This window comes from Camellia sinensis, chromosome 5 (genome assembly GCF_055761805.1).
Source record: "Camellia sinensis isolate YWXY chromosome 5, ASM5576180v1, whole genome shotgun sequence".
NCBI lineage: Eukaryota > Viridiplantae > Streptophyta > Magnoliopsida > Ericales > Theaceae > Camellia > Camellia sinensis.
Genome location: NC_138965.1, coordinates 73,302,385 through 73,328,260, shown reverse-complemented (window position 1 = coordinate 73,328,260; position 25,876 = coordinate 73,302,385).

Genomic DNA, 25,876 nt, shown 5'->3' with positions numbered 1-25,876 from the left:
GGCACACTTCGTCTTTGCATCGACTACAGGGAACTTAATAAGGTGACCATTAAGAACAAGTATCCATTGCCAAGAATTGATGACTTACTTGATCAACTACGAGGAGCACGAGTCTTTTCTAAGATTGACCTCAGGTCGGGCTACCACCAGTTGAAGGTTAAAGCCGAGGACATCGAGAAAACTGCTTTTCGGACAAGATATGGCCACTACGAATTTTTGGTGATGCCATTCGGAGTAACCAATGCCCCAGCAGCATTCATGGACTTGATGAACAGAGTCTTTAAGCCATACCTAGATGAGTTTGTCATTATTTTTATCGACGACATATTGATCTATTCCGGGAATACGAGCGAGCACGAGAATCATCTGAGACTTGCCCTGCAGACCTTGAGGGATAAGAAGTTGTATGCCAAGTTGAGTAAATGCGAGTTTTGGATTTCCAGCATTTCATTTCTAGGGCATGTGATTAATGAAGATGGTATATCAGTTGACCCCAGCAAGATTGAGGCTGTTGTGAGTTGGCCGACGCCGACCAACGTATCCGAGGTTCGTAGTTTCCTGGGTTTGGCAGGTTATTACAGAAAGTTTGTGAAGGATTTCTCGAGGATTGCAGTGCCATTGACACAATTAACTAAGAAGGGAGTAGCTTATGAATGGACCCATGAAAGAGAGTCAGCCTTCCAGGAGCTGAAGACGAGGTTAGTTACGGCACCAGTCCTCGTACTGCCATCGACTAATGAGGAATTTCAGATTTACAGTGATGCTTCACATAAGGGTTTGGGTTGCGTGTTAATGCAAGAAGGTAAGGTCATAGCGTATGCGTCTCGTCAGTTGAAGCCCAATGAAAAGAATTATCCTACCCATGATTTGGAGCTAGCTGCCGTGGTTTTTGCTTTGAAGATATGGCGCCATTATTTATATGGAACATCTTGTCAAGTTTTCACCGACCACAAGAGTCTGAAGTACTTGTTCACCCAGAAAGAGTTAAATATGAGACAGAGAAGATGGCTCGAGCTACTGAAGGATTATGACATGCAGATTCAGTATCACCCAGGTAAGGCAAATTCCGTAGCCGACGCATTGAGCAGGAAGTTAGTTGGAAGTTTGGCGTGCCTGACAGCGGTTTCGATGGAACCGACCACCATTGAGGAAGCGAAGACCAGACAGAGGGAGGACAAATTCCTCAAGAAAGTAATTGATGAATTCGTCGCCAAGCCGAGGCCGGGATACACTATGGAGAATCAAGTGCTTAAGTTCGAAGGGAGATTGTGTGTAGCCGATGTACCAGAGTTAAAAAGGAAGATTTTGCAAGAGGCCCATAGTTCCAAGTTTGCCGTTCATCCAGGGAGCACCAAGATGTATCAGGACGTAAAGCGGACCTTTTGGTGGCCAAACATGAAAAGAGAGATAGCCGAGTTTGTATTTCAGTGTCTGAGTTGTCAGCAAGTGAAGGCAGAACACCAGAGACCGGCAGGACTTCTTCAACCCTTGCCAATTCCTGAGTGGAAATGGGAGCACATCTCCATGGATTTCGTAGTGGGCTTGCCGAGGACGCAAAGAGGTATGGATTCCATTTGGGTTATAGTCGACAGGTTTACTAAGTCAGCTCACTTTTTGCCTGTCAAGACTACATTCAATGCCGACCGACTTGCCGAATTGTACGTAAACGAGATCGTTAGGTTTCATGGAGTGCCGATGTCCATTGTGTCAGACCGAGATCCGAAGTTCGTTTCTAGATTTTGGCAGAGTCTACAAGGAGCCTTGGGAACAGAGTTGAGATTTAGCACAGCCTTTCACCCCCAGACCGACGGGCAGGCAGAAAGAATGATCCAGACACTCGAAGACATGCTCAGGTTGTGCGTGTTGGATTTTCAGGGGAGTTGGGAATCGCATTTGCCATTAGTAGAGTTCGCGTACAACAACAGTTATCAAGCCAGCATAGGCATGGCGCCGTATGAAGCTCTGTATGGAAGAGAGTGCAGATCACCGATATGTTGGACTGAAGTAGGAGACAAAGCTCTAATTGGCCCCGAGTTGGTTCAGATGACAACTGAAAAGATCAAACTCATTCAGCAGAGGATTAAAACCGCACAGAGTCGACAGAAGAGTTATGCCGACCAAAGAAGGAGGGAGTTAGAATTTGAAATTGGGGATCATGTGTTTTTGAAAGTTTCGCCGATGACAGGAGTTTCGAGATTTGGGAAGAAGGGTAAACTTGCACCCCGATATATTGGGCCATTTGAAATTCTTGAGAGGATTAACACCGTTGCTTACAGACTTGCTTTGCCACCAGATTTGAGTCGAGTCCACAGTGTGTTCCATGTTTCGATGTTGAGGAAATATATCCGAGACCCACTGCATGTAATAGATTATTCCGGAGTTGTGGTTAATGAAGACTTGGGCTACGAAGAGAAGCCGATGAGAATAATCGACAGACAAGTGAGACAGTTGAGAAACAAGTCGATATCAATGGTGAAAATCGAATGGGAGAAGCATTATGGCGGGGAGGCCACATGGGAAAAGGAAGAGGAGATGAAAATCTGTTACCCGGAGTTATTCATAGGTCAAGGTAACTTAAGTTTGGGGACCAAACTTCCTTAAGGAGGGTAGACTGTAAGAACCCACATTTTTCATCTTAATCATGTTCATGAGCATTTGTATGATTATGACTTGTTAAGCTTGCATGTGTATGTTGTGACTTGTTTTGCTTTAGCAAGAGAGATCCGTGCCTTGATTTGAAGCCTTGTGATTTGTCTAAGTGTAGTGTACTTGTCTTGTTCCTTCCTTGATGTAAAAACTTAGGTCACGCCTTGCCTCTAGCCGATGTTATTCCAAGCCGAGGCCACCCTTAGTCTAGTAGTAGCATCTTGGAACCCCTTGTTGATCTCCGTCCTTGCCTCGACCACGTTAGCCAAGATGTTACCTTGCACCCCAGTGATCTCGTCCTGGAGCGGTATGACCTAGGCCGAGGTGTGGCGCATCTAGGCCAAGATGTGGCACAGCTTAGTCAAGTGTTGTCCTTCCTAGCCGAGGTCATTGTCACCTTAGTTGCCGAAGTCCTTTGATAGCCGATGTCACCCCTTGCCGGAGTGTCATTCTGTGTAGCTTGTTAGATACGCCTTGTTGTTAGCCGATGTCATTGCCCTGGCAGAGAGCCCATACCGTTTTGCTTGTTGAACACCCTTCCACCATGCCTTGTCTAGTCTGTCAGTCACCTTTTCAGGTAGAACCCAATCAGTCGCCGCCACGTGTCTCAGCAGAGGGTTAACCCCAGAACCGGGTATAGAAAACTATCATTTGGTGTCATAAACTTGTTTTGTAGAGAGAGAAGCCCTAGGAGGAAGATAGAGTTTTAGAGTGAGGAAGTAGATCTTCAAGCTTGATTCCTAGAGATCGAACCGTTAGATCCGCGTCCTGAGGTTAGATTCTTGATCTGCTCATGGTGTTCTCTATGTTCGTGTATTTGCATTGCATGATCGGACATGATTTGTAAGCCATGCATCGTCTTGAAATCCGGTTTTAGAAAGAGAAAATGGCATTCATGTGTTCTTCAAGAAAAGTCATGTTTTGATCCGAAAGCTTTTTGACTAGACTCATGTTTTGTGTTTGTTCTTGCATGATTTTCAACTATGGGTACCCAGGTCCATGTTTTCAAACTTGTAACATGAAAATCCCAGATTTGTGATGACAGATTGGTATCATCGAACATTCATATTTTCCATGTTTTCATACTCATGTTCTTCGTATTCATCAGCAGAGGGAAAAACCCAGAGTTTCCCGACCTCTTTTCCTTGCATGTGGCCCTCGGAAACACACCTCGGCTTAGACCTGGTTGGTGCCCAGTATGTTTTCCAAAATCATTTGCATGCATGTTAGACTTGTTTTGAGGAATATGTTCAAGTACGCTTTGCCATGTGATTGTAGGACTTGGACCTTGCTTGACCCCGACGTTTGAAGAATTATGTGAGTGGTATTTCTAATAAAGCTATGTTACACTCGTTTTGATAAATCTTGTTTTGCCTTGTCTTGAAAAGTATTTGATCTAGCATGAATGATTATCCCTATTTGTATATCAAACACTATCTTGTTTTGATGACATGTCTTGAAAGTCCTTAGCTGCAGGGGACTATAATGCGACTGCACTCTTGTCTTGACAGTCCTTAGTGCTAGAGGACTCTAAACTTTCGCAGCACTCTTGTCTTGACAGTCCTTAGTGCTAGAGGACTCTAAACTTTCGCAGCACTCTTGTCTTGAAAGTCCTTAGTTGCAGGGGACTATAATGCAACTGCACTCTTGTCTTGATGTGTCATCACCCCTCGAAATAAGTAGATGTTATTAACATCCAAGGAACTTGAAAGCCGGCAAATGAACTTGACTTTTCCCTTGATTGTAAAGTATACTATGTATTGTTTTGTAAGAAATCTTGGATATCAATCATGCTAAACCTTTATTTCTAATATCATTCACTGAGTATCCAAGCTCACCCTCTCTATATATATGTAGGTGATGAACAAGAAGGCATTGAGGCCTAGACGTGATTGCCGATGTGTTTTGGGTGCATTGCCGACATGTTTTGGATTTGCGTTTTGCATCGTCTTGAAGATTATGCTTCTCGGCTTATGTTTTCTTTTGTTTGTTTTGGCATATGTCGGCTTGAGAAGCCTTTTGGTCAGGATGTGTCTTGTATCTCATTCTTGTTGTATCTAAATTGTAAGACTTGTAAAGATGTTTGATGTATGACATTCCATTGGACATATGCACGGCTCTCATGGACTACTCAGTTTTATATGTATATTTTGCTTCCGCTCTTGTAAGCCCCATATTTCATACTCTGATTGTGTGTGATTTTAGTAAGTCGGCCTTCGGTAACCTCGGGTTACTGGCCATCACGGCACCAAACTACTAGGGGCGGTTTGGGGGCGTGACAATTACTCATTGAATTCTCAGTAAATTACTCAGAACATTGTCCAGTAAATTGCTAAGTAAATCACTCAGTAAATTCCCAGTAAATTACTCGGTAAATTAATCAGTAAATTCTCACTAAATTACTCAGTACATTCCAAGAAAATTCTCAGAAAATTATGAAGTAAATTACTTAAAAAAATATCAATAAATTCACAGTAAATTCTCAGTAAATTATGAAGTAAATTACTTAGAAAATTCTCAATAAATTCAAAGTAAATTCTCAGTAAATCACCTAGTAAATTATTCAGTAAATTCTCAATTAACTACTCAATAAATTCCTAGTAAATCCTTAGTAAATTATTTAGAAAATTCGAAGTAAATTTTTCATAATTTCACGGTAAATTACTCAATAAAATCTCAGTAAATTACTCGTTTAATTCTCAGTAATTACTCAGAACATTACCTAGTAAATTGCAAAGTAAATTACTTTGAAAATTCTGAGTAAATCAGTAAATTTGAAGTAAATTACTCGGTAAATTACACAGTAAATTCTCAATAAATTACTCAGTAAATTCCCAGAAAATTCTGAGTAAATTATAAAGTAAATTACTTGGAAAATTCTCAATAAATTCCAGTAAATTATTCAGTAAATTCTCAGTAAATTACTAATTAAATTCTGAAGAAATTCTCAATAAATTATTCAGTAAATTCTCAATTAATTATTTAGTAAATTCCTAATAAATCCTCAGTAAATCACTTAGAAAATTCGAAGTAAATTTTTCATAATTTCACGGTAAATGACTCAATAAAATCTCAGTAAATTACTTATTTAATTGTCAATAAATTACTCAGAACATTACCTAGTAATTTGCTAAGTAAATTACTCAATAAATTCTAAGTAAATCACTCAGTAAATTCCCAGTAAATTACTTGGTAAATTACTCAGTAAATTTCTAGAAAATTCTCCGTAAATTATAAAGTAAATTACATAGAAAATTCTCAATAAATTCTCAGAAAATTAATTAGTAAATTCTCAGTAAATTACTTAGGAAATTCTCAGTAAATTACAAATTAAATTCCCAAGAAATTCTCAATTAATTATTTAGTAAATTCCTAGTAAATCATCAGTAAATTATTTGGAAAATTCAAAGTAAGTTCTTCATAATTTCACGGTAAATTAATCAATAAAATCTCAGTAAATTACTCATTGAATTCTTAGTAATTACTCAGAACATTACCTACTAAATTGCTAAGTAAATTATTCTGTAAATTCTGAGTAAATCAGTAAATTCGAAGTAAATTACTCGGTAAATTACACAGTAAATTCTCATTAAATTACTCAGTAAATTCCCAGAAAATTCTCAGTAAATTATAAAGTAAATTACTTAGAAAATTACCAATAAATTCTGAGTAAATTACGTAGTAAATTCCCAGTAAATTAGTAATTAAATTCTGAAGAAATTCTCAATAAATTATTTAGTAAATTCTAAATTAATTACTTGGTAAATTCCCAGTAAATCCTCAGTAAATTATTTTGAAAATTTGAAATTTTTTTTTTCATAATTTCAGGGTAAATTACTCAATAAAATCTCAGTAAATTACTCATTGAATTCTCTATAAATTACTCAAAACATTACCCAGTAAATGGCTAACTAAATTACTCAATAAATTCCGAGTAAATCACTCAGTAAATTCGAAGTAAATTACTCGGTAAATTACTCAGTAAATTCTCATTAAAATACCCAGTAAATTTCTAGAAAATTCTCAGTAAATTATAAAGTAAATTACTTAGAAAATTCTCAATAAATTCCCAGTAAATTCTCAATAAATTACTTAGTAAATTCTCAATAAATTACAAATTAAATTCCCAATAAATTCTCAATAAATTATTTAGTAAATTCTCAATTAATTGCTAAGTAAATTCCTAGTAAATCCTTAGTAATTATTTAGAAAATTCGAAGTAAATTTTTCATAATTTCACGGTAAATTACTCAATAAAATCACGGTAAATTACTCATTGAATTCTCAGAAAATTACTCAGAACATTACCCAGTAAATTGCTAACTAAATTACTCAGTAAATTCCCAGTAAATTACTCGGTAAATTACTCAGTAAATTCTCATTAAAATACTCAGTAAATTCCCAGAAAATTATCAGTAAATTATAAAGTAAATGTCACGACCCCAAACCGCCCCTAATAGTTTGGTGCCGTGATGGCCAGTAATCCGTAATTACCAAAGGCCAACTTTTCAAAACTTAACACAATCAGAGTATGGATATAGGGGGCTCACAAACGCGGAAGCAATAAATCAAATACAAGTGGTCCATAAGAGCTGTGCGTAGATCAAAGCAATGCCAAACATTTCCGATTAACTTCACAACTTGAATACAACAAGTAAAATTACATCTTGATCAAAAGGCTTCTCGAGCCGACATATACAAAATACAGCTAATACAATTCAAGAAGCATGATTTTCAAGATTTGCCGACATGCCAAACAGAGCATCGCCGACGTAAATACAAAAGTAAAGCCGACATAAGCACGACTCCAAAACAAGCATCCAAAACGATCTAGGCGTCGCCGCCGTCCTGCTCATCACCTACATATATATAGAGGGGTGAGTACAAAACTCAGTGAATGGTACTAATAATAAAGGTTTTGCATGAATATAGCCGAGGTCCTTCAAAACAAAACTCATCATACTTTAGCAAGACAAGGGATGAACCGTATTCATCAATCAAGTATTAAAAATATCATAACATCGGCGAAGCAAGGGATGAACCGTATTCATCATTCAAGTATCATAACATCGGCGAAGCAAGGGATGAACCGTATTCATCATTCAAGTATCATAACATCGGCGAAGCAAGGGATGAACCGTATTCATCATTCAAGTATCATAACATCGGCGAAGCAAGGGATGAACCGTATTCATTATTCAAGTATCATAGCTGTACGATCCGTAATCGTTTAGTCAAAAGTATTGCGAAAGTTTAGAGTCCTCCAATACAAGGGACTTGTGCATTTGGTACCGCAAAAGTTTTAGAGTCCTCCAGTACAAGGGACTTGTGTTACTTAGGCCCGTAGCCCGATTTAACAAGGACCGTATCCTTTTACACTTAGTACTGCGAAAGTTTAGAGTCCTCCAGTACAGGGGACTTGTGTTACTTAGGCCCGTAGCCCGATTTAACAAGGACCGTATCCTTTTACACTTAGTACTGCGAAAGTTTAGAGTCCTCCAGTACAGGGGACTTGTGTTACTTAGGCCCGTAGCCCGATTTAACAAGGACCGTATCCTTTCCAAAGATGGCATCAACAAGGAGTATACTTGACACATCAAAACAAGAGCTATCCATTCATGCTAACAAAATACTTTTGTCAAAACAAGGCAAGCAAGATTTATCCAAAACAAGTATAACATAGCTTTATCAATAATACCACTCACCTAGTTCTTCAGGTGTAGACTCAAAGCAAATATCAAGGACCTACAATCACATGGTAAGTCACATCTCAAAGCAAGCTCTATATATACATGCAAATGATCTCGGCATTCTTGCCAGATCCAAGTCAAAGACAAAACAAAACAAGCTGGGAGTTTAATCACTGCTCCCGTTTCTTGAAAACACACTGGGTACCATCCAGGACTAAGCCGAGGTCCCGCTAAACAAAGTCAGGAGAAACCTGGGTTTTCCTTTGAAGAGTATGAAGAACATGATCATTGAAATATGGATGCAAGCTCACAACTTGTTACAAAAATCTGAGTTTTTATGCCAAGAGTTCAAAATATAGGGACCTGGGTACCCATTCAAGAAAGTCATGCAAGGACAAACACACGAAATCATGGTTTTTCGTTCCAAACTTTTCGATCAAAACGAGATTTTCTTCAAGAACACATGAAAAACCATTTTCCCTTTCCAAACCAACTTCAAAACGATGCATGACATGCAACACAAATTCGATCATGCAATGCAGCTAGGTAATCAGCAAGAACAACCAAAGGAGATCAAGATTCTAACCTCAAAACTCGGATCCAACGGTTCAAGCCACGAAGATCAAGCTTGGAAGACTACTCTCACTCAAGAACTCTTCTCTAGAGCTTCTCTCTCTAAAACAAGGATTTGAGATAAAATGATGTGTTTCAAGGTCTGCCGGCTGTCTTAACAATCAGCTCGGACACGTGGCATTATCGGGTTGGTTCAGCTCCAAAAAGGTGATTGATGGACAAGACAAGTCTCTGACAAAGTGTATGCAGCAAGCTCGGGTAAGACACATCGGCAAAGAGATGACATCGGCTCAAAACAAGGATCCAGCAACAGGATAACAAAACATCGGCTAGGGAGGACGACACTTGACTAAGCTGTGCCACACCTTGGCCGGGGTGTGCCACATCTCGGCCTAGGCCATACCTGCCTGCGGACAAGGTTCAAGTGCAGAACATCTCGGCAATGAATGCCCGAGGTGAAGATGGGTTGAACAAGACCTCGAAAACAAATCTAAGTACAAGGTTCAAAGGCGGACTAGGCTCAAGATGACCTCGGCTACGCGCACACACACCAAGCAAGGATCAAAATCATGCAACAACTTAAAGCAAATCAAGGCAAGACAAAACCTTCAAATTAACATAACAAGCAAGACTATGCAAGAATGTATGCAAGTATGACAAGAATAAGGTGAGGGTTGTTATAGTAAATTACTTAGAAAATTCTCAATAAATTCTCAGTAAATTACTTAGTAAATTCTCAATAAATTACAAATTAAATTCCCAAGAAATTCTCAACAAATTATTCAGCAAATTCTCAATTAATTGCTGAGTAAATTCCTAGTAAATCCTCAGTAATTATTTAGAAAATTCAAAGTAAATTTTTCATAATTTTACGGTAAATTACTCTGTAAAATCTTAGTAAATTACTCATTGAATTCTCAGTAAATTACTCAGAACATTGTCCAGTAAATTGCTAAGTAAATCACTCAGTAAATTCCCAGTAAATTACTCGGTAAATTAATCAGTAAATTCTCACTAAATTACTCAGTACATTCCAAGAAAATTCTCAGAAAATTATGAAGTAAATTACTTAAAAAATTATCAATAAATTCACAGTAAATTCTCAGTAAATTATGAAGTAAATTACTTAGAAAATTCTCAATAAATTCACAGTAAATTCTCAGTAAATCACCTAGTAAATTCTCAGTAAATTACTTATTAAATTCCTAAGAAATTCTTAGTAAATTATTCAGTAAATTCTCAATTAATTACTCAGTAAATTCCTAGTAAATCCTTAGTAAATTATTTAGAAAATTCGAAGTAAATTTTTCATAATTTCACGGTAAATTACTCAATAAAATCTCAGTAAATTACTCGTTTAATTCTCAGTAATTACTCAGAACATTACCTAGTAAATTGCAAAGTAAATTACTTTGAAAATTCTGAGTAAATCAGTAAATTTGAAGTAAATTACTCGGTAAATTACACAGTAAATTCTCAATAAATTACTCAGTAAATTTCCAGAAAATTCTGAGTAAATTATAAAGTAAATTACTTGGAAAATTCTCAATAAATTCCAGTAAATTATTCAGTAAATTCTCAGTAAATTACTAATTAAATTCTGAAGAAATTCTCAATAAATTATTCAGTAAATTCTCAATTAATTATTTAGTAAATTCCTAGTAAATCCTCAGTAAATCACTTAGAAAATTCGAAGTAAATTTTTCATAATTTCACGGTAAATGACTCAATAAAATCTCAGTAAATTACTTATTTAATTGTCAATAAATTACTCAGAACATTACCTAGTAATTTGCTAAGTAAATTACTCAATAAATTCTAAGTAAATCACTCAGTAAATTCCCAGTAAATTACTTGGTATATTACTCAATAAATTTCTAGAAAATTCTCCGTAAATTATAAAGTAAATTACATAGAAAATTCTCAATAAATTCTCAGAAAATTAATTAGTAAATTCTCAGTAAATTACTTAGGAAATTCTCAGTAAATTACAAATTAAATTCCCAAGAAATTCTCAATTAATTATTTAGTAAATTCCTAGTAAATCATCAGTAAATTATTTGGAAAATTCAAAGTAAGTTCTTCAGAATTTCACGGTAAATTAATCAATAAAATCTCAGTAAATTACTCATTGAATTCTTAGTAATTACTCAGAACATTACCTACTAAATTGCTAAGTAAATTACTCTGTAAATTCTGAGTAAATCAGTAAATTCGAAGTAAATTACTCGGTAAATTACACAGTAAATTCTCATTAAATTACTCAGTAAATTCCCAGAAAATTCTCAGTAAATTATAAAGTAAATTACTTAGAAAATTACCAATAAATTCTGAGTAAATTACGTAGTAAATTCCCAGTAAATTAGTAATTAAATTCTGAAGAAATTCTCAATAAATTATTTAGTAAATTCTAAATTAATTACTTGGTAAATTCCCAGTAAATCCTCAGTAAATTATTTTGAAAATTTGAAATTTTTTTTTTCATAATTTCAGGGTAAATTACTCAATAAAATCTCAGTAAATTACTCATTGAATTCTCTATAAATTACTCAAAACATTACCCAGTAAATGGCTAACTAAATTACTCAATAAATTCCGAGTAAATCACTCAGTAAATTCGAAGTAAATTACTCGGTAAATTACTCAGTAAATTCTCATTAAAATACCCAGTAAATTTCCAGAAAATTCTCAGTAAATTATAAAGTAAATTAATTAGAAAATTCTCAATAAATTCCCAGTAAATTCTCAATAAATTACTTAGTAAATTCTCAATAAATTACAAATTAAATTCCCAATAAATTCTCAATAAATTATTTAGTAAATTCTCAATTAATTGCTAAGTAAATTCCTAGTAAATCCTTAGTAATTATTTAGAAAATTCGAAGTAAATTTTTCATAATTTCACGGTAAATTACTCAATAAAATCACGGTAAATTACTCATTGAATTCTCAGAAAATTACTCAGAACATTACCCAGTAAATTGCTAACTAAATTACTCAGTAAATTCCCAGTAAATTACTCGGTAAATTACTCAGTAAATTCTCATTAAAATACTCAGTAAATTCCCAGAAAATTATCAGTAAATTATAAAGTAAATTACTTAGAAAATTCTCAATAAATTCTCAGTAAATTACTTAGTAAATTCTCAATAAATTACAAATTAAATTCCCAAGAAATTCTCAATAAATTATTCAGCAAATTCTCAATTAATTGCTGAGTAAATTCCTAGTAAATCCTCAGTAATTATTTAGAAAATTCAAAGTAAATTTTTCATAATTTTACGGTAAATTACTCTGTAAAATCTTAGTAAATTACTCATTGAATTCTCAGTAAATTACTCAGAACATTGTCCAGTAAATTGCTAAGTAAATCACTCAGTAAATTCCCAGTAAATTACTCGGTAAATTAATCAGTAAATTCTCACTAAATTACTCAGTACATTCCAAGAAAATTCTCAGAAAATTATGAAGTAAATTACTTAAAAAATTATCAATAAATTCACAGTAAATTCTCAGTAAATTATGAAGTAAATTACTTAGAAAATTCTCAATAAATTCAAAGTAAATTCTCAGTAAATCACCTAGTAAATTCTCAGTAAATTACTTATTAAATTCCTAAGAAATTCTTAGTAAATTATTCAGTAAATTCTCAATTAATTACTCAGTAAATTCCTAGTAAATCCTTAGTAAATTATTTAGAAAATTCGAAGTAAATTTTTCATAATTTCACGGTAAATTACTCAATAAAATCTCAGTAAATTACTCGTTTAATTCTCAGTAATTACTCAGAACATTACCTAGTAAATTGCAAAGTAAATTACTTTGAAAATTCTGAGTAAATCAGTAAATTTGAAGTAAATTACTCGGTAAATTACACAGTAAATTCTCAATAAATTACTCAGTAAATTCCCAGAAAATTCTGAGTAAATTATAAAGTAAATTACTTAGAAAATTCTCAATAAATTCCAGTAAATTATTCAGTAAATTCTCAGTAAATTACTAATTAAATTCTGAAGAAATTCTCAATAAATTATTCAGTAAATTCTCAATTAATTATTTAGTAAATTCCTAGTAAATCCTCAGTAAATCACTTAGAAAATTCGAAGTAAATTTTTCATAATTTCACGGTAAATGACTCAATAAAATCTCAGTAAATTACTTATTTAATTGTCAATAAATTACTCAGAACATTACCTAGTAATTTGCTAAGTAAATTACTCAATAAATTCTAAGTAAATCACTCAGTAAATTCCCAGTAAATTACTTGGTAAATTACTCAGTAAATTTCTAGAAAATTCTCCGTAAATTATAAAGTAAATTACATAGAAAATTCTCAATAAATTCTCAGAAAATTAATTAGTAAATTCTCAGTAAATTACTTAGGAAATTCTCAGTAAATTACAAATTAAATTCCCAAGAAATTCTCAATTAATTATTTAGTAAATTCCTAGTAAATCATCAGTAAATTATTTGGAAAATTCAAAGTAAGTTCTTCAGAATTTCACGGTAAATTAATCAATAAAATCTCAGTAAATTACTCATTGAATTCTTAGTAATTACTCAGAACATTACCTACTAAATTGCTAAGTAAATTACTCTGTAAATTCTGAGTAAATCAGTAAATTCGAAGTAAATTACTCGGTAAATTACACAGTAAATTCTCATTAAATTACTCAGTAAATTCCCAGAAAATTCTCAGTAAATTATAAAGTAAATTACTTAGAAAATTACCAATAAATTCTGAGTAAATTACGTAGTAAATTCCCAGTAAATTAGTAATTAAATTCTGAAGAAATTCTCAATAAATTATTTAGTAAATTCTAAATTAATTACTTGGTAAATTCCCAGTAAATCCTCAGTAAATTATTTTGAAATTTTGAAATTTTTTTTTTCATAATTTCAGGGTAAATTACTCAATAAAATCTCAGTAAATTACTCATTGAATTCTCTATAAATTACTCAAAACATTACCCAGTAAATGGCTAACTAAATTACTCAATAAATTCCGAGTAAATCACTCAGTAAATTCGAAGTAAATTACTCGGTAAATTACTCAGTAAATTCTCATTAAAATACCCAGTAAATTTCCAGAAAATTCTCAGTAAATTATAAAGTAAATTACTTAGAAAATTCTCAATAAATTCCCAGTAAATTCTCAATAAATTACTTAGTAAATTCTCAATAAATTACAAATTAAATTCCCAATAAATTCTCAATAAATTATTTAGTAAATTCTCAATTAATTGCTAAGTAAATTCCAAGTAAATCCTCAGTAATTATTTAGAAAATTCGAAGTAAATTTTTCGTAATTTCACGGTAAATTACTCAATAAAATCTTAGTAAATTACTAATTGAATTCTCAGTAAATTACTCAGAACATTGCCTAGTAAATTGCTAAGAAAATTACTAAGTGAATTCCGAGTAAATCACCTAGTAAATTCCCAGGAAATTACTCGGTAAATTAATTAGTAAATTCTGATTAAATTACTTAGTAAATTCCAAGAAAATTCTCAGTAAATTATGAAGTAAATTAGTTTGAAAATTCTCAATAAATTCACAGTAAATTCTAAGTAAATTACTTAGTAAATTCTCAGTAAATTACTAATTAAATTCCCCAGAAATTCTCAGTAAATTATGCAGTAAATTCTCAATTAATTACTCAATAAATTCCTAGTAAATCCTTAGTAAATTATTTAGAAAATTTGAAGTAAATTTTTCATAATTTCACGGTAAATTACTCAATAAAATCTCAGTAAATTACTCATTGAATTCTCAGTAACTATTCAGAACATTACCGAGTAAATTGCTAAGTAAATTACTCAGTAAATTCTGAGTAAATCAGTAAATTCCAAGTAAATTACTCGGTAAATTACATAGTAAATTCTAATTAAATTACTCAGTAAATTACTAGAAAATTCTGAGTAAATTATAAAGTAAATAACTTAGAAAATTCTCCACAAATTCCAGTAAATTCTAAGTAAATTACTTAGTAATTTCTCAGTAAATTACTAATTAAATTCCGAAGCAATTCTCAACAAATTATTCAGTAAATTCTCAATTAATTATTTAGTAAATTCCTAGTAAATCCTCAGTAAATTATTTAGAAAATTCGAAATAAATTTTTCATAATTTCAAGGTAGATTACTCAATAAAATCTCAGTAAATTACTCATTTAATTCCCAGAAAATTACTCAGAACATTACCTAGTAAATTGCTAAGTAAATTACTCAATAAATTCTGAGTAAATCACTCATTAAATTCCCAGTAAATTCCCAAAAAATTCTCAGTAAATTATAAATTAAATTACTTAGAAAATTCTCAATAAATTCTCAGTAAATTCTCAGTAAATTACTAATTAAATTCCAAAGAAATTCTTAGTAAATTATTCATTAAATTCTCAATTAATGACTCAATAAATTACTAGTAAATCCTCAGTAAATTATTTAGAAAATTTGAAGTAAATTTTTCATAATTTCCCGGTAAATTACTCAATAAAATCTTGGTAAATTACTCATTGAATTCTCAGTAAATTACACAGAACATTACCTGGTAAATTGCTAAGTAAATTACTCAGTAAATTCCCAAAAAATTCTCAGTAAATTATAAAGTAAATTACTTAGAAAATTCTCAATAAATTCCCAGTAAATTACTTAGTAAATTCTCAATTAATTACTAATTAAATTCCCAAGAAATTCTCAATAAATTATTCAGAAAATTATCAATTAATTATTGAGTAAATTCCTAGTAAATCCTCAGTAATTATTTAGAAAATTTGAAGTAAATTTTTCATAATTTCAGGATAAATTACTCAATAAAATCTCAGTAAATTACTCATTGAATTCTCACTAAATTACTCAGAACATTACCCTGTAAATTTCTAAGTAAATTACTACGTGAATTTTGAGTAAATCACCCAGTAAATTCTCAGTAAATTACTTGATAAATTAATCAGTAAATTCTCATTAAATTAATCAGTAAATTCCAAGAAAATTCTTAGTAAATTATAAAGTAAGTTACTTAGAAAATTCTCAATAAATTCCCAATTAATTCTCAGTAAATTACTTAGTAAATTTTCAGTAAATTACGAATTAAATTCCCAAGAAATTCTTGGTAAATTGTTGAATAAATTCTCTATTAATTACTTAGTTAATTCCTAGAAAATCCTCAATAAATTATTTAGAAAATTCGAAGTAAATTTTTGATAATTTCACGATAAATTACTCAATAAAATCTCAGTAAATTACTCATCGAATTCTAAGTAAAATACTCAGAACATTACCCCGTAAATTGCTAACTAAATCACTTAGTAAATCACTTAGTAAATTATCAGTAAATTACTCGGTAAATTATTCTGTAAATTCTCATTAAATTACTCAGTAAATTCTCAGAAAATTCTCAGTAAATTATAAAATAAAGTACATAGAAAATTCTCAATAAATTCCAGTAAATTCTAAGTAATTTACTAAGTAAATTCTCAGTAAATTACTAATTAAATTCCCAAGAAATTCTAAATAAATTATTTAGTAAATTCTCAATTAATTACTTAAAAAATTCCTAGTTAATCCTCAGTAAATTATTTAGAAAATTCGAAGTAAATTTTTCATAATTTCACGGTAAATTACACAATAAAATCTCAGAACATTACCCAGCAAATTGCTAACTAAATTACTCAGTAAATTCCGAGTAAATCACTCAGTAAATTCCCTGTAAATTACTCGGTAAATTACTCAATAAATTCTTATTAAATTACTTAGTATATTCCCAGAAAATTCTCAGTAAATTATAAAGTAAATTACTTAGAAAATTCTCGATAAATTCCAAGTAAATTGTTAGTAAATTATTTAGTAAATTCTCAATTAATTACTCAGTAAATTCCTAGTAAATCCTCAGTAAATTATTTTGAAAATTTGAAGTTAATTTTTCATAATTTCACGGTAAATTACTCAATAAAATCTCAGTAAATTACTCATTGAATTCTAAGTAAAATACTCTGAACATTACCCAGTAAATTGCTAACTAAATCACTCAGTAAATCACTCAGTAAATTCCCAGTAAATTTGTAACAACCCTCACCTTACTCTTGTCATACTTGCATACATTCCTGCATGATCCTGCCTTGTTATTTTGTTTTGAAGACTTTATCTTGCCTTGATTTGCTTAAAGTTGCTTGCATAGTTTTGTTCCTTGTACGGTGTGTGTGTGGCCGAAGTCATCTTGAGCTTAGTACGCCTTTGAACCTTTGTGCTTAGATGTAGGAACCCGCACTTTATGTCCTCATCATGTTCATGAGCATCGGTATGGTTATGACTTGTTTAGCTTGCATGTGTATGTTGTGATTTGTTTCGCTTGAGCTAATGCGATCCATGTCTTGATTTGAAGCCTTGTGATTTGTCTAAGTGTAGTATGCTTGTCTTGTTCCTTCCTTAATGTGAAACTTAGGTCACGCCTTGCCTGAGTTATGCTAGCCGATGTTATTCCAAGCCGAGGTCATCCTTAGTCTAGTATTAGTATCTTGAAACCCCTTGTCGACCTCAGTCCTTGCCTTGACCACATTAGCCGAGATGTTACCTTGCACCCCAGTGATCTCGTCCTGGAGCGGTATGACCTAGGCCGAGGTGTGGCGCATCTAGGCCAAGATGTGGCACAGCTTAGTCAAGTGTTGTCCTTCCTAGCCGAGGTCATTGTCATCTTAGTATGCCTTGTTGTTAGCCGATGTCATAGCCTGTCAGAGAGCCCATACCGCTTTGCTTGTTGAACACCCTTCCGCCATGCTTTGTCTGGCCTGCCAGCCACCTTTTCAGGATGAACCCAACCAATCGCCGCCACGTGTCTCAGCAGAGGATTAACCCCAGAACCGGGTATAGAAAACTATCATTTGGTGTCATAACCTTGTCTTGTAGAGAGAGAAGCTCTAGGAGGAAGAAAGAGTTTTAGAGTGAGGAAGTAGATCTTCAAGCTTGATTTCTAGAGATCCAACCGTTAGATCCGCGTTCTAAGGTTAGATTCTTGATCTACTCGTGATGTTCTTTATGTTTATGTTATTGCATTGCATGATTGAAAAAGATTTGTAAGCCATGCATCGTTTTGAAGCTCGATTTTAGAAAGAGAAAATGACATTCATGTGTTCTTCAAGAAAGTCTTGTTTTGATCCGAAAGCTTTATGCCTAGATTCACGTTTTGTGTTTGTTCTTGCATGATTTCCAAGTATGGGTACCCAGGTCCATGTTTTCAAACTCATAGCACGAAAACCTCAGATTTGTGATGGCAGATTACGATCAAACATTCGTATTTTTCATGTTTTCACACTCATGTTCTTCATGTTCATCAACAGAGGGAAACCCAGAGTTTCCCGACCTCTTTTCCTTGCATGTGGCCCTCGGGAACACACCTCGGCAAGGAGGTGTGGAACCTCGGCCTAGACCTGGTTGGTGCCAGCATGTTTTCCGAAAACATTTGTGTACATGAGAGACTTGTTTGGAAGCGCATTCAATAGGCTTTGCCCTGTGTTTGTAGGACTTGGGCTTGCCTCAACCCCGACGTGTGAAGAAACTATGTGAGTGGTATTTCTAATAAAGCTATGTTACACTTGTTTTGATAAATCTTGTTTTGCCTTGTTTTGAAAAGTACTTGATCTAGCAGGAATGACTATCCCTATTTTGTATATCAAATGCTATCTTGTTTTGATGACTCGTCTTGAAAGTCCTTAGTTGCAGGGGACTATAATGCAACTGCACTCTTGTCTTGACAGTCCTTAGTGTTAGAGGACTCTAAACTTTCGCAGCACAGCTTGTCTTGACAGTCCTTAGTGCTAGAGGACTCTAAACTTTCGCAGCACTCTTGTCTTGAAAGTCCTTAGTTGCAGGGGACTATAATGCAACTGCACTCTTGTCTTGGAATTGTCATCACCCTCTTGTATTAAGTAGATGTAATAACATCCAAAGGACTTGAAAGGCCGGCAATGAACTTGATTTCCCTCTTGATTGTAAAGTATGCTATGTATTGTTTTGAAAGAAATCTTGGATATCAATCATGCAAACCTTTATTTCTAATATCATTCACTGAGTATCCAAGCTCACCCTCTCTATATATATGTAGGTGATGAACAAGAAGGCATTGAGGCCTAGACGTGATTGCCGATGTGTTTTGGGTGCCTTGCCGACATGTTTTGGATTTGTGTTTTGCACCATCTTGAAGATCATGCTTCTCGGCTTATTTTTCATTTGCACTTGTATATGTCGGCTTGAGAAGCCTTTTGGTCAAGATGTGTTTTATATTTCATTTCATTCTTGTATCTAAGTTGTGAGACTTGTAAAGATGTTTGATGTATGACATTCTACTGGACTTATGCACGGCTCTCATGGACTATTTAGATTTTGTATATGTATATATATTGCTTCCGCACTTGTAAGCCCCATATTTTATACTCTGATTGTGTGTGATTTTTGTAAGACGGCCTTCGGTAACCTCGGGTTACTGGCCATCACGGCACCAAACTACTAGGGGCGGTTTGGGGGCGTGACATTAGAACTGTTTTGAGACCTTGGTCGACCCCCATCTTCACCTCGGGCATTTATTGCCGAGATGTTTTGCACTCAGTGAACCTTGTCCGCAGGCAGGTATGGCCTAGGCCGAGATGTGGCACACCCCGGCCAAGGTGTGGCACAGCTTAGTCAAGTGTCGTCCTCCCTCGCCGATGTTTTGTTATCCTGTTGCCGGATCCTTGATTTGAGCCGATGTAATTTATTGCCGATGTGTTTTACCGAGCTTGCTGCATACGCTTTGTCAGAGACTTGTCTTATCGATCAATCACCTTTTTGAGCTGAACCAACCCGATAGCGCCACGTGTCCGAGCTGATTGTTAAGACAGCCGGCAGACCTTGAAATAAATCATTCTCTTGTCTCAAATCTTTGCCTTTAGAGAGAGAAGCTCTTGAGAGGAGGAAGAAAAGTCCTTGAGTGAGAGTAAGTCTTCCAAGCCTGATCTTTGTGGTTTGCACCGTTGGATTCGAGTTTTGAGGTTAGAATCTTGATCTACTTTGATTACCGTTGTTGATCATCTAGCTGCATTGCATGATCGAATCTGCTTTGCATGTCATGCACCGTTTTGAAGTTGGTTTTGAAAAGAGAAAATGGTTTTCATATGTTCTTGAAAGAGAGTCTCGTTTTGATCCGAAAGCCTGGAACGAAAATCGTGTTTTTGTGTTTGTTCTTGCATAACCTTCTTGTATGGGTACCCAGGTCCATGTTTCGAACCCATGGCACGAAATCTCAGATTTTGTAACAAGTTTTGATCTTGCATTCATCTTTATCATGATCATGTTCATCATATTCTTCATGTTATTCAAAGGGAAACCCAGGTTTTCCCGACTTTGCTTTTGATTGAGGCCAACGGGGCCACACCTCGGCAAGGATGTGTGGGACCTCGGCAAAGACCTGGTAGGTACCCAGTGTGTTCTCATGAGACGGGAGCAGCGGGTAAACTCCCAGCATGTTTTGCTTTATTTTGACTTGGATCTGGTGCGGATGCCTAGATCATCTGCATGCATATAAAGCTTGTTTTGAGAATGTGATTTGCCATGTGATTGTAGGTCCTTGATATTTGCTTTGAGCCTACACCCGTGGAAAACTATGTGAGTGGTATTTTTAATAAAGCTATGTTACACTTGCTTTTGATAAATCTTGCTTTGTTTTGTTTTGATGAAAGTATTTGCTAAGCATGAATGAATAGCTTTGTTTTGATGTATCAAGTGTAAGCCTCGTTTCGATGTCATCCTTGAAGAGTCCCTTGTGCTGGAGGACTATAAACTTTCGCAGCACTAGGTATAAAAAGGATACGGTCCTTTCTTGGAAAGACTATGATGTTAAATCGGGCTACGGGCCTAAGTAACATAAGTTCCATTACGTTAAATCGGGCTACGGGCCTAAGTAACGCAAGTCCCTTGTGCTGGAGGACTATAAACTTTCGCAGTACCTTTGAATATTTGATTGATGAATACGGTTCATCCTTTGTTTTGCCGATGTCAGAAAGCATCCCTTGATACTTGTGATATTTTGATACTTGTAAGATTTGGTTGGTGAATACGGTTCACCCCTTGCCTTGATGAAGTTCGATGCACTTTGCTTTGAAAGACCTCGGCTATATTCATGCAAAACCTTTATTACCAGTACCATTCACTGAGTATCCAAGCTCACGCCCTCTATATATATGTAGGTGAAGAGCAGGACGTCGGCGACGCCTAGGCTGTTTTGAAAGCTTGTTTTGGATCCGTGCTTATGTCAGCTTTGTTTTTGTATTCATGTCGGTGAATCTTGAAAATCATGCTTCTTGACTTGTGTTTACTGTATTTTGTACATGTCGGCTCGAGAAGCCTTTTGATCAAGATGTAACACATATTTTGCTTTGATGTATTCAAGTTGTAAAGATGAACGACATTGCATTTGATCTACGCACAGCTCTTATGGACCACTTGTATTTTAGATTATTGCTTCCGCATTTGTGAGCCCCGATTATTATACTCTGATTGTGTTAAACTCTTGAAAGTTAGCCTTCGGTAATTACGGATTACTGGCCATCACGGCACCAAACTACTAGGGGCGGTTTGGGGTTGTGACAAAATTACTCGGTAAATTACTCAGTAAATTCTCATTAAATTACTCAGTAAATTCTCTGAAAATTCTCTGTAAATTATAAAATAAATTACTTAGAAAATTCTTAATAAAGTCCAGTAAATTCTCAGTAAATTACTAAGTAAATTCTCATCAAATTACTAATTAAATACCCAAGAAATTCCCAATAAATTAATCAGTACATTCTCAATTAATTACATAGTAAATTCCTAGTAAATCCTCAGTAAATTATTTAGAAAATTTGATGTAAATTTTTCATAATTTCACGGTAAATTACTCAATAAAATCTCAGTAAATCACTCATTGAATTCTGACTAAAATGTTCAAAACATTACCCAGTAAATTGCTAACTAAATTACTCAATAAATTACGAGTAAATCACTCAGCAAATTCCCAGTAAATTACTCGGTAAATTACTCAGTAAACTCATTAAATTACTCAGTATATTCCAAAAAAATTCTCAGTAAATTATAAAGTAAATTACTTAGAAAATTCTCAATAAATTCCAAGTAAATTCTCAGCAAATTACTAATTATATTCCCAAGAAATTCTCAGTAAATTATTCAGTAAATTCTCAATTAATTACTCAGTAAATTCCTAGTAAATCCTCAGTAAATAATTTAGAAAATTCGATGTAAATTTTTCATAATTTCACGGTAAATTACTCAATAAAATCTCAGTAAATTACTCATTGAATTCTCAGTAAATTACTCAGAACATTACCCAGTAAATTGCTAACTAAATTACTTAGTAAATTCAGAGTAAATCACTCAGTAAATTCCCAGTAAATTACTCAAAAAATTACTCAGTAAATTCTCATTAAAATACTCTGTAAATTCCCAGAAAATTCTCAGTAAATTGTAAAGTAAATTACTTAGAAAATTTTCAATAAATTCACAATAAATTCTCAGTAAATTACTTAGTAAATTCTCAATAAATTAAAAATTAAATTCCCAAGGAATTCTCAATAAATTATTTAATAAATTCTCAATTAATTGCTGAGTAAATTCCTAGTAAATGCTCAGTAATTATTTAGAAAATTTGAAGTAAATTTTTCATAATTTCACAGTAAATTACTCAATAAAATCTTAGTAAATTACTCATTGGATTCCCAGAAAATTACTCAGAACATTGCCCAGTAAACTGGTAAGTAAATTACTAAGTGAATTCCGAGTAAATCACCCAGTAAATTACTTGGTAAATTAATCAGTAAATTCTCATTAAATTACTCAGTAAATTTCAAGAAAATTCCGAGTAAATTATGAAGTAAATTACTTAGAAAATTCTTAATAAATTCACAGTTAATTCTCAGTAAATTACTCAGTAAATTCTCAGTAAATTACTAATTAAATTCCCAAGAAATTCTCAATATATTTTTCCGTAAATTCTCAATTAATTACTCGGTAAATTCCTACTAATTCCTTAGTAAATTATTTAGAAAATTCGAAGTAAATTTTTCATAATTTCACGGTAAATAACTCAATAAAATCTCAGTAAATTACTCATTGAATTCTTAGTAAATTACTCAGAACATTGCCCAGTAAATTGGTAAGTAAATTACTCAGTAAATTCTGAGTAAATCAGTAAATTTCAAGTAAATTACTCGGTAAATTACACAGTAAATTCTAATTAAATTACTCAGTAAATTCCCAAAAAATTCTTAGTAAATTGTAAAGTAAATTACTTAGAAAATTCTCAATAAATTCCACTAAATTTTCAGTAAATTACTTAATAAATTCTCAGTAAATTACTAATTAAATTCTGAAGAAATTGTCAATAAATTATTCAGTAAATTCTCAATTAATTATTTAGTAAATTCCTAGTAAATACTCAGTAAATTATTTAGATAATTCGAAGTAAAAATTTCATAATTTCAAGTTAAATTACTCAATAAAATCTTAGTAAATTACTCATTTAATTCTTAGTAAATTACTCAGAACATTACCTAGTAAATTGCTAAGTAAATTACTCAACAAATTCTGAGTAAATCGCTCAGTAAATTCCCAGTAAATTACTCGGTAAATTCACAGAAAATTCTCTGTAAATTATAAAGTAAATTACTTAGAAATTTCTATATAAATTCCGAGTAAATTCTGAGTAAATTACTAATTAAATTCCCAAGAAATTCTCAGTAAATTCCCAATTAATTATTCAGTAAATTCCTAGTAAATCCTCAGTAAATTATTTAGAAAATTCGAAGTAAATTTTTCATAATTTCACGATAAATTACTCAGTAAAATCTCGGTAAATTACTTATTGAATTCTCAGTAAATTACTCAGAACATTACCCAGTAAATTGCTATGTAAATTACTCAGTAAATTTCCAGAAATTTTTCAATAAATTATAAAGTAAATTACTTAGAAAATTCTCAATAAATTCCCAGTAAATTGCTTAGTAAATTCACAGTAAATTACTAATTAAATCCCCAAGAAATTCTCAATAAATTATTCAGTAAATTCTCAATTAATTACTGAGTAAATTCCTAGTAAATCCTCAGTAATTATTTAGAAAATTCGAAGTAAATTTTTCATAATTTCACGATAAATTACTCAATAAAATCTCAGTAAATTACTCATTGAATTCTAAGTAAATTACTCAGAACATTACCCAGTAAATTGCTAAGTAAATTACTAAGTGAATTTTGAGTAAATCACCCAGTAAATTACGAGTAAATTACTCGGTAAATTAATCAGTAAATTCTCAGTAAATTACTTAGTGAATTCTCAATAAATTACAAATTAAATTCACAAGAAATTCTAGGTAAATTATTCAGTAAATTCCTAGTAAATCCTCAATAAATTATTTAGAAAATTTGAAGTAAATTTTTCATAATTTCACGGTAAATTACTCAATAAAATCTCAGTAAATTACTCATTGAATTCTAAGTAAAATACTCAGAACATTACCCACTAAATTGCTAACTAAATCACTCAATAAATTCCCTGTAAATTACTCGGTAAATTACACAGTAAATTCTCATTAAATTACTCCGTAAATTCCTAGAAAATTCTCAGCAAATTATAAAGTAAATTACTTAGAAAATTCTCAATAAATTCCAAGTAAATTCTCAGTAAATTACTAATTAAATTTCCAAGAAATTCTCAGTAAATTATTCGGTAAATTCTCAATTAATTACTTAGTAAATTCCTAGTGAATCCTCAATAAATTATTTAGAAAATTCGATGTAAATTTTTCATAATTTCACGGTAAATTACTCAATAAAATCACCGTAAATCACTCATTAAATTCTGAGTAAAATACTCAGAACATTACCCAGTAAATTGCTAACTAAATTACTCAGTAAATTCTGAGTAAATTACTCGGTAAATTACACAGTAAATTCTCATTAAATTACTCAGTAAATTCCCAGAAAATTCTCAATAAATTATAAAGTAAATTACTTAGAAAATTCACAATAAATTCCAGGTAAATTCTCAGTAAATTACTAATTAAATTACGAAGAAATTCTCAATAAATTCTCAATTAATTACGTAGTAAATTCCTTGTAAATCCTTAGTAAATTATTTAGAAAACTCGAAGTTTTTCATAATTTCAAGGTAAATTACTCAATAAAATCTTAGTAAATTACTCATTTAATTCTCAGTAAATTACTCAGAACATTACTTAGTAAATTGGTAAGTAAATTACTCAATAAATTCTGAGTAAATCACTAAGTAAATTCCCAGTAAATTACTTGATAAATTACTCAGTAAATTCCCTAAAGATTCTCAGTAAATTATAAAGTAAATTACGTAGAAAAGTCTCATTAAATTTCCAGTAAATTCTCAGTAAATTACTAATTAAATTCTCTAGAAATTCTCAGTAAATTATTCAGTAAATTCTCAATTAATTATTCAGTAAATTCCTAGTAAATCCTCAGTAAATTTTTTAGAAAATTCGAAGTAATTTTTTCATAATTTCACGGTAAATTATTCATTGAATTCTCAGTAAATTACTCAGAACATTACCCAGTAAATTGCTAACAAAATTACTCAGTAAATTATGAGTAAATCACTCAGTAAATTCCCAGTAAATTACTCGGTAAATTACTCAGTAAATTCTCATTAAATTACTCAGCAAATTCCTAGAAAATTCTCAGTAAATTATAAAATAAATTACTTAGAAAATTCTTAATGAATTCCCGGTAAATTCTCAGTAAATTACTTAGTAAATTACTAATTAAATTCCCAAAAATTCTCTGTAAATTATTCATTAAATTATCAATTAATTACTCAGTAAATTCCTAGTAAATCCTCAGCAAATTATTTCAAAAATTCGAAGTAAATTTTTCATAATTTCATGGTAAATTACTGAATAAAATCTCGGTAAATTACTCATT